The sequence below is a fragment of the Coniophora puteana genome (assembly GCF_000271625.1).
Source record: "Coniophora puteana RWD-64-598 SS2 unplaced genomic scaffold CONPUscaffold_4, whole genome shotgun sequence".
Classification (NCBI taxonomy): Eukaryota; Fungi; Basidiomycota; class Agaricomycetes; order Boletales; family Coniophoraceae; genus Coniophora; species Coniophora puteana.
The window spans coordinates 1319042-1326059 of NW_006913056.1; positions in this window are offsets into that span (position 1 = coordinate 1319042).

Genomic DNA, 7018 nt, shown 5'->3' on the forward strand with positions numbered 1-7018 from the left:
CATGGTACATGACAGATAGCTAGCATTCACATGAGGTGCTAAGCCGACCAAAGTTATAAAAGGGTCAAGTACCACTTGTACTTTCAATACTTTTTGCCTGCATGCTGTGTACTGAGAGAGATGCACACTTGTACATGGTGGTACAGGTTCAAGAGCCCCCTTCTGAGATGACTTGATTATGTTGAAAGTACGAGTAGCACCAGACCCCTTTACAACTTTAGTCAGCCTAGCACTTTGTGTCTATGCTGGCTACTCCATTGACAATGTCCCCTTAGTAGTTCTACATCATTTCTTATGCTACATGGTGCTAGGTATCCTATGGGTAGTATTAGCACCTTTATGTATTTATGCTTTGTCATGACCTGTGTTTATTGCATGTGGCCATGTGTGTCAGAAAAATCTCAGGGGCAAAAAATGGATTCTAGCACATTCTAATGCCCAAGTACACCATTATAATATATGAAAATGAGTTTTTTGTGAGAATGGGTTGCCAACAACAATCAAACAGCATTATTTTAAGCTCTGAACTGGCGGTTTGAAATCTCTTATTGGTGTGTGCAGCAAAATATTGCCATTTGAATCAGTTATTTTGGCCTGACAACAATATTATGGCATTTCCTTGGCATTCCAATGTGATATAATGTATAGCACTCAAGGGAGCAATCAAACCCCCTTTTGGAAATCTCTGACATGGACTATGAGTCAGATGTCCCTGCTGTGCGTGGTTTAGGACTGGCAAGCTACAAGTACAGTAGTCAATTCACACATTCTTGTATCCTATATATACAAGTTGCTACCATAAATATTATCTTTAGTCTCTCTTATTTGAACAACTACCATTGTCACTCTAAGCTCTAACAAGCCTTCTAACTCAAGTCTTCATCAAAGTCCGGTGAGTCTGCATCATATAGGTTTTCTACTCAATACTTGTGTTTGTCCTTTGACAGATTAAAGGTGACTTTTAGTGTTCAATGCTGACTGACAGTGTCCAACACATGACTTGCAATGCACTCACTACATTTTGGGGAAAAATCACCGGACTGGTATTAGCACATGTAGTCCCAGCTTGCCAGACCTTTTGAGCCTACATCACCTCACACAGACTCCTCATCTCCTCCACTTTAGTTCACATTCCATGTACACATGCACTTGTCCCTACATATGACTATATGACATCCTTTGGTCCCAAAACACTGGAGCACCCATAACCATCTTACTAGGCTCTTCTACCTCAGGTAAGTGATCTCTGATTTACAATTTCAGTTACATGCATATACAGGTGGCTTAGAGCTCCAGAGGCGAGCAAGATAAACTTAGGTTCCCAATCATTGCTTTCCCCTTTATCATCTCCCTTATCTTCCCCCCTTATCTCTTCCTCCCTCCCTCCTATCCAGCCATCTAAAGTCTTGCAGCGCCCTTGGCCCCAACCATCCATTGTGTCTAATTCCATAAGCCATCATTATCCATCTGCTGTTTAGTACCCGCTGACACATTTACAGCATCTCTTTTCCACCAGCACCAAAACACTGGCTTGAGTGTATATTCAGGTAAACTACTAAGTTGGGTATCAGTTATTGCTTGGTAGACTAATTTATAATGAACCACTAGCTTTTTCTGGGTGGCTTTTACACTGGCACAAAGGAAACTAGGTGCATCTCTCACATATTGTGCATCCACATCATATGAGCTGATGAGCACTTCCCCCGGTGCTGGACCATTCTGCCCCCCTCCTCAACCTCTATCACCTTGCCACTTTGTGCCCCTTCCCATCTTACCTCTTCCCACATCCTCCACCATTTGCTGCCTTGTCTACATCAAATTCATGGCACATCTTGTCAAACTTGCTTTCCAAAGTTTCATAGTGTGGACTGAGAGACAAATGTGACTTGCCGGTACGTGTTCTTTGTGCTGGTCACTCTGAGGGCAATAGCACCCTATTGACAGCTTCTTCAGACTAGGCATCTTGTGCACGCCTGGTACCCATATGCAGCTCTGGAGAGTGACCACACATTGAGGTGTGGTCTTGCATGCTGTCCCAGGGGAGTGCAGGCTAGCAGAGCAGGTACGTGTATGCACATGTAGCTGGTTTTGGTTTGCTTACTTGGGATTGAGTTGTTGGACCAGTTCAAAGGGATTTGGGCCATCTGGGCCAGCATTGATGAACCATTTTGAAAGAGAGCAAGTGGAGGGGCGAGAGCACGATAAAACAAGTGAATTAAGGCGTCGAGACACTTAGGTTGAGAGAATCATATAGCGGATGAAAGCAGTGCAAGCTAAGTATTCCTCACTTGATTTTGTCTACTGTACTTTTACAACCATTCGCTCATCCCGTGTCCCACAGGCCGGGCAAACGAACAATTTAGGTGGGACTGTCCCACCTTGACAGCAACTTACAAACAAAAAAGTGGGACATTTGGTAAAATAGTGCAAAAAATGTAGATAATTTCAAAAAAATCTCCTGGAGTGTTCCTCACCATCTAATGGCCTAAAAATATGTTGTACTTCTTATTAGATACCTTACAACACTTCACTTGCTGTTTTTCCGACTCCTGTATGGGACTTGCATTGGTATCAACATCATCAGCCATCCCAGGGCCAACCTCAGTCCCACACATAGCATCCTCGCTGCCAGCATGGAGTATCTGAGCCATGAGGTTAGTGGGCTGGATCCACAAATTGTTGTCAAGATCCTTGTGACCCTTGAATGGGTCACAAGGTGTGAGAGCCATGTTGGAAATCAACGCCGACACAGCGCCCACTGTAGGCGACAGGGCGCCTGGGTGCCACTGAGCGCCAACGTGTTGGGTGATCGGGCGTGGTCATAGCTGACGTCACGGATTGGCGCCATGTCGGATTGATGCCACACGTGCCTAATCATCATGCGCCTGTGGGCGTAGTAGCACTCGTGCAATGGCAGCGGTGTGTTTGCCGCTGCAGATAAGTTGTTTAGTATTCTTGCTTTGTTATGTTCCTTCCGAATACCTGATTGCTCGTATATTCGTAGTTCTACTTTGTTCTGTATATCACACACCTTTGGAAGTTGTTTAGTTGTTATTTAGTTGATGCATTGTGATCTTCTAGGTACTGTCTTTGACGGCGTCCATAGCTAGGCCTTCGGGGGAGCTCAGTCGAACATTACTGAGTGCCCCGAAGGTATGTCCTAATACGAATCCAGTTGAACATTACTGAGTGCCCCGAAGTTCTATTTTACTAATCCGGTTTTTCACGCAGCAGCTCAGAGCTGTTGTTGTCGGGTTGGGTGAAGATGTGCTCCCAGAGGTCAGGATCAGTGCGGGGGATCCCATTCAACGTTCTCAACAGCGCTGATTACCCTGGCGTAGCCAAGGTGCACTTCATGGTTCAAATGGCGGAGGCTGAACCACTGACATGTCCCAGGACAGAGTAGGCTAATTAGCCCCTGACAAACACATGTCCCACATAGATCCCGAGCCACAAACAAAAAAGCGGGACAATCTGTATTAGGCAGGTAATTTCCACAAGTGAATGGTTGTAAAAGTATAGCATTATTTATACTACTAGTTTGTAGGGGCTATAGGCCTCCTCTACACTAAAATTACTCATTTGCCATCAAATTCAGGTGCAGTTCCATCCGACTACTAAATTCATTACAACAGGAGTAACCTCAGTCAGCATGCTGCGGAGAGCACATGACTTTACTCATGATGCCAAGACTGACATTGTCTCATTCTCGTCTCGCTTTATTCAACACTCCCCCTCAAACTGTGCTCATGCCCAGGCCAGCCACGTGAGTCTGGTGCCTGTCTCTGGCAAACAGTTTTGTGAGGATGTCTGCAGTCATTTTTGCAGTATTACAGTACTTAGTTGTTGTTTCTCACGCTTTTATGCATTCTCATATATAGAGATGATTTAATTGAAATTTGATCTATTGTGAAATTCAGGGTTTTTTGAAAGAGCAAGTGCTCCATTATTATCCCCATATATTGGAGTAGGCTCAGTTTGCTTGAAGCTGATTTCGCTTGGTGGGCTATGCAGCCACATGGCTTCTCAAGCTGCAAAAGACATAGTTATATATTCAGCTTTGGTTGTCAAAAGCAACACAGTTTTCTGTTTCTTAGATCACCAGGTAATAGCACCACCTGCTAGTCTGAATATATATCCAGAGACTGAAAGTCTACCAATATTGTTTGCAAAATCTGAATCTGAATACCCATAAGGCTTTATTTTGTGGTCATCTTTGTATGCTATCTTGTCTGTAAACCATTTTAAGACAACTTCCTTATCAGAAGCTTGTTATTTTAGTCCCAAATCTTTGGTTCCTATTGAGTATCTGAGCATTCTTTTTGCGGCTGACCAATGAGATAAATTGGGATCTGCAATGAAAGCACTAAGTTTATTAACTGCAAAGGCTCTGGGTGTGTTGCTCAGGCCAAATACATTAATGATCCAATTAAGGAAGTGTAACAGCTGCTTCAGTTTGCCTCCCCTGGGGGATTCTTAGGTTCTAATTTTACTTTGGTTTCCATTGTTGTAAACACAGCATTGCTGTTGTCAAGTCCCCAATGTTCAATTATAGCTTCAATATATTTGGTTTGGGTTATAGTTAGCATACCTTTTTCTTGGTTGCGCATTATTTCTATTCCTACAATTTTGGATGGTTCACTCATATCTGCAATATCAAACAAAGTTTTAATTTCTTGTTTCAGCTTTGTCATAATATCTTTTTCTTTTGTAAACAAGAGTAGATTGTCTACCCATACAGTTATTATCTCAAGTTTCCTGGGAGTCCATCATATATAGATGCAGGAATCCAATTTTAGTCTTTCAAATCCAAGTTTGGTCAATTTATCATGCAGTTCCTGATTCCATTCTTGGCCTGATTGTTTAAGTCCGTATAGGGTTTTCTTAGTTTGCACGCATGTTTAGTGCCGTTTTCAAAGCCCTCAGTTTGCTTTATATAGACATCTTCTTTTAATGTTCCATTTATATATGCGTCTTTCACATCCATTTGTTGTATTTCCCAGTTTTCTGCAATGGCAACTGTAAGAATTAACCAAGGCATTTCCAGTATTACTACTGGTGAGAATGTATTGTTAAAATCCATCCCAGGTATTTGAGAATATCCCTTGATTACTAATCTGGCTTTATGTTTAATTGACTCCCCCTCTTTATCCCATTTTTGGGTAAATACCCATCTATTCCCTATGGAGTTTTGCTTATTGGGGCAGTGGGTTAGAATCCGGGTTCCATATATTTTTATCTGTTCTAATTCAGCTTCAATGGCTTTTAACCACTGAGGCTAGAAAGGGCTTTGTTTTGCTTCTTTGAGTAACTTTGGGTCTTCTGAGACTATTATTGCTTCATTAAATGTGTTATAAATATGTTCTGCCATATATATCTGTTTTTTGTCATTATTCTCATGTGCCAGTTCAGCCATTTCAGGGATATCCTCCCCCTCATTCAGTTTATTATAACCATGAGTCTTTCTAGGTCTTTGACTTCACCTTGTAGGCTCTGAGTCTGAATTTGGAATTGGAGTTCTGTTTTTGGAAGGTGCTGGGTTTGAACTCAAGTTGCAAGTTGAGGATTTTGGTGTGGTTTTCTCCAGCTGCTCCTCCTTGCACCAAATATCTGGCTGTTCAAATTTTTAAAGTTTTGAGAGACTTTCACTGATCTGTGCATTTTATCATAGTATTTAATCACTTTGGGCCCATCTTGGTAGCCAACAAAGGTATCTTTTACTGCTTTTGGACTTAGTTTAGATATATTTTTGCCTTCTATGAGAATATACACTGGGAAACCAAATTCCCCCAAGTGTGATATGTTTGGTTGCTTATGTAACCATTTTTGTAAGGTGTTTATTGTTTATTGCATGCATGAATGTGCAGTTTCAAAGATGGGCAGCATGTAGGGCAGCATGTATCCAAAGGAATCTTGGAACATTCTGGCCAATTAGCATTGCATGTGAAAGTTCTATAATAGTCTGATTATAGTGCTTGGCTACTCCATTTTGCACATGTGCATGTGGCACGGTGGCTTTAAGGGTTATCCCCTTTTGGGAACACCAAGGCATAAATTTATTGTTCATGTATTTCCACCCGTTGCCAGAGCAGATTTTTTTATAGTATAGTTGTGTTGTTTTTCTATTAGTGTTATGTGGTTTTTTTAGTTTATTGGACACTTCTGCTTTTGTTTTTTTAATGGTATGATATCTGAATATTGCAAATGGTTGTTTACTACAGACATAAAATATTTGAGGCCTCAAATGGACTCTGTTTGGGTCAGACCCCACAGATTGGTAAAGATCTGTTCCCTTGGGGTTTGAGATTGATTGTCAACTGTTTTGGAAAATGGATGTCTTGTCATTTTTGCTTCTGTGCACACATCACATTGGACTTGTTCTGGGTCCAGAGTTATCTTTAACCTGGTCACCATGTTTTCAGTTGCGAGTATTTTTATTGCAGGAACATTGATGTGGCCAAATCTTTGGTGTCACTGTTCCCAAGTATGAGCTATTGGCTCCATAAAATAAGATTTTTCCCCTTTAAGGACTGGTCTGCTTTTAATATAGTATAAGTTGTTTATTACTGACGTTTGCGTTCGACCTTGCCAACGCGAATTTTAAAAATAAAAATCCACAAAAGGCAGCTGCATCCACGTGTCTGGGTCTCGTAGTCATAAGTAATCTCCTATTCTCCTCGTCTACTACGGAACTGGGGATTTATAAACCACCTACACCATCTGAGAATACTCTCCATGTTCTATGAGATAGATCAGTCATAGCATAAGTCAGGAATGATGATTCGGGGCCTGGTAAGATACTGAGTTGGTTACAGAGGTAGTCAATATTAATTACCAAGAATTGACTTATAATTATCAGTCTGATTGAATCCAAGCTACATATTAGCCACGTGTTGGCTTGGCGTAGACATGATCTATTTTTATTTAATTTTTCCGTTCAGCAAGGTCGAACGCAAACGTCAGTAATTGAGCACCGATTGCATCGTAATTTGCACAGGTCACTGCCGCCAGGAAATGT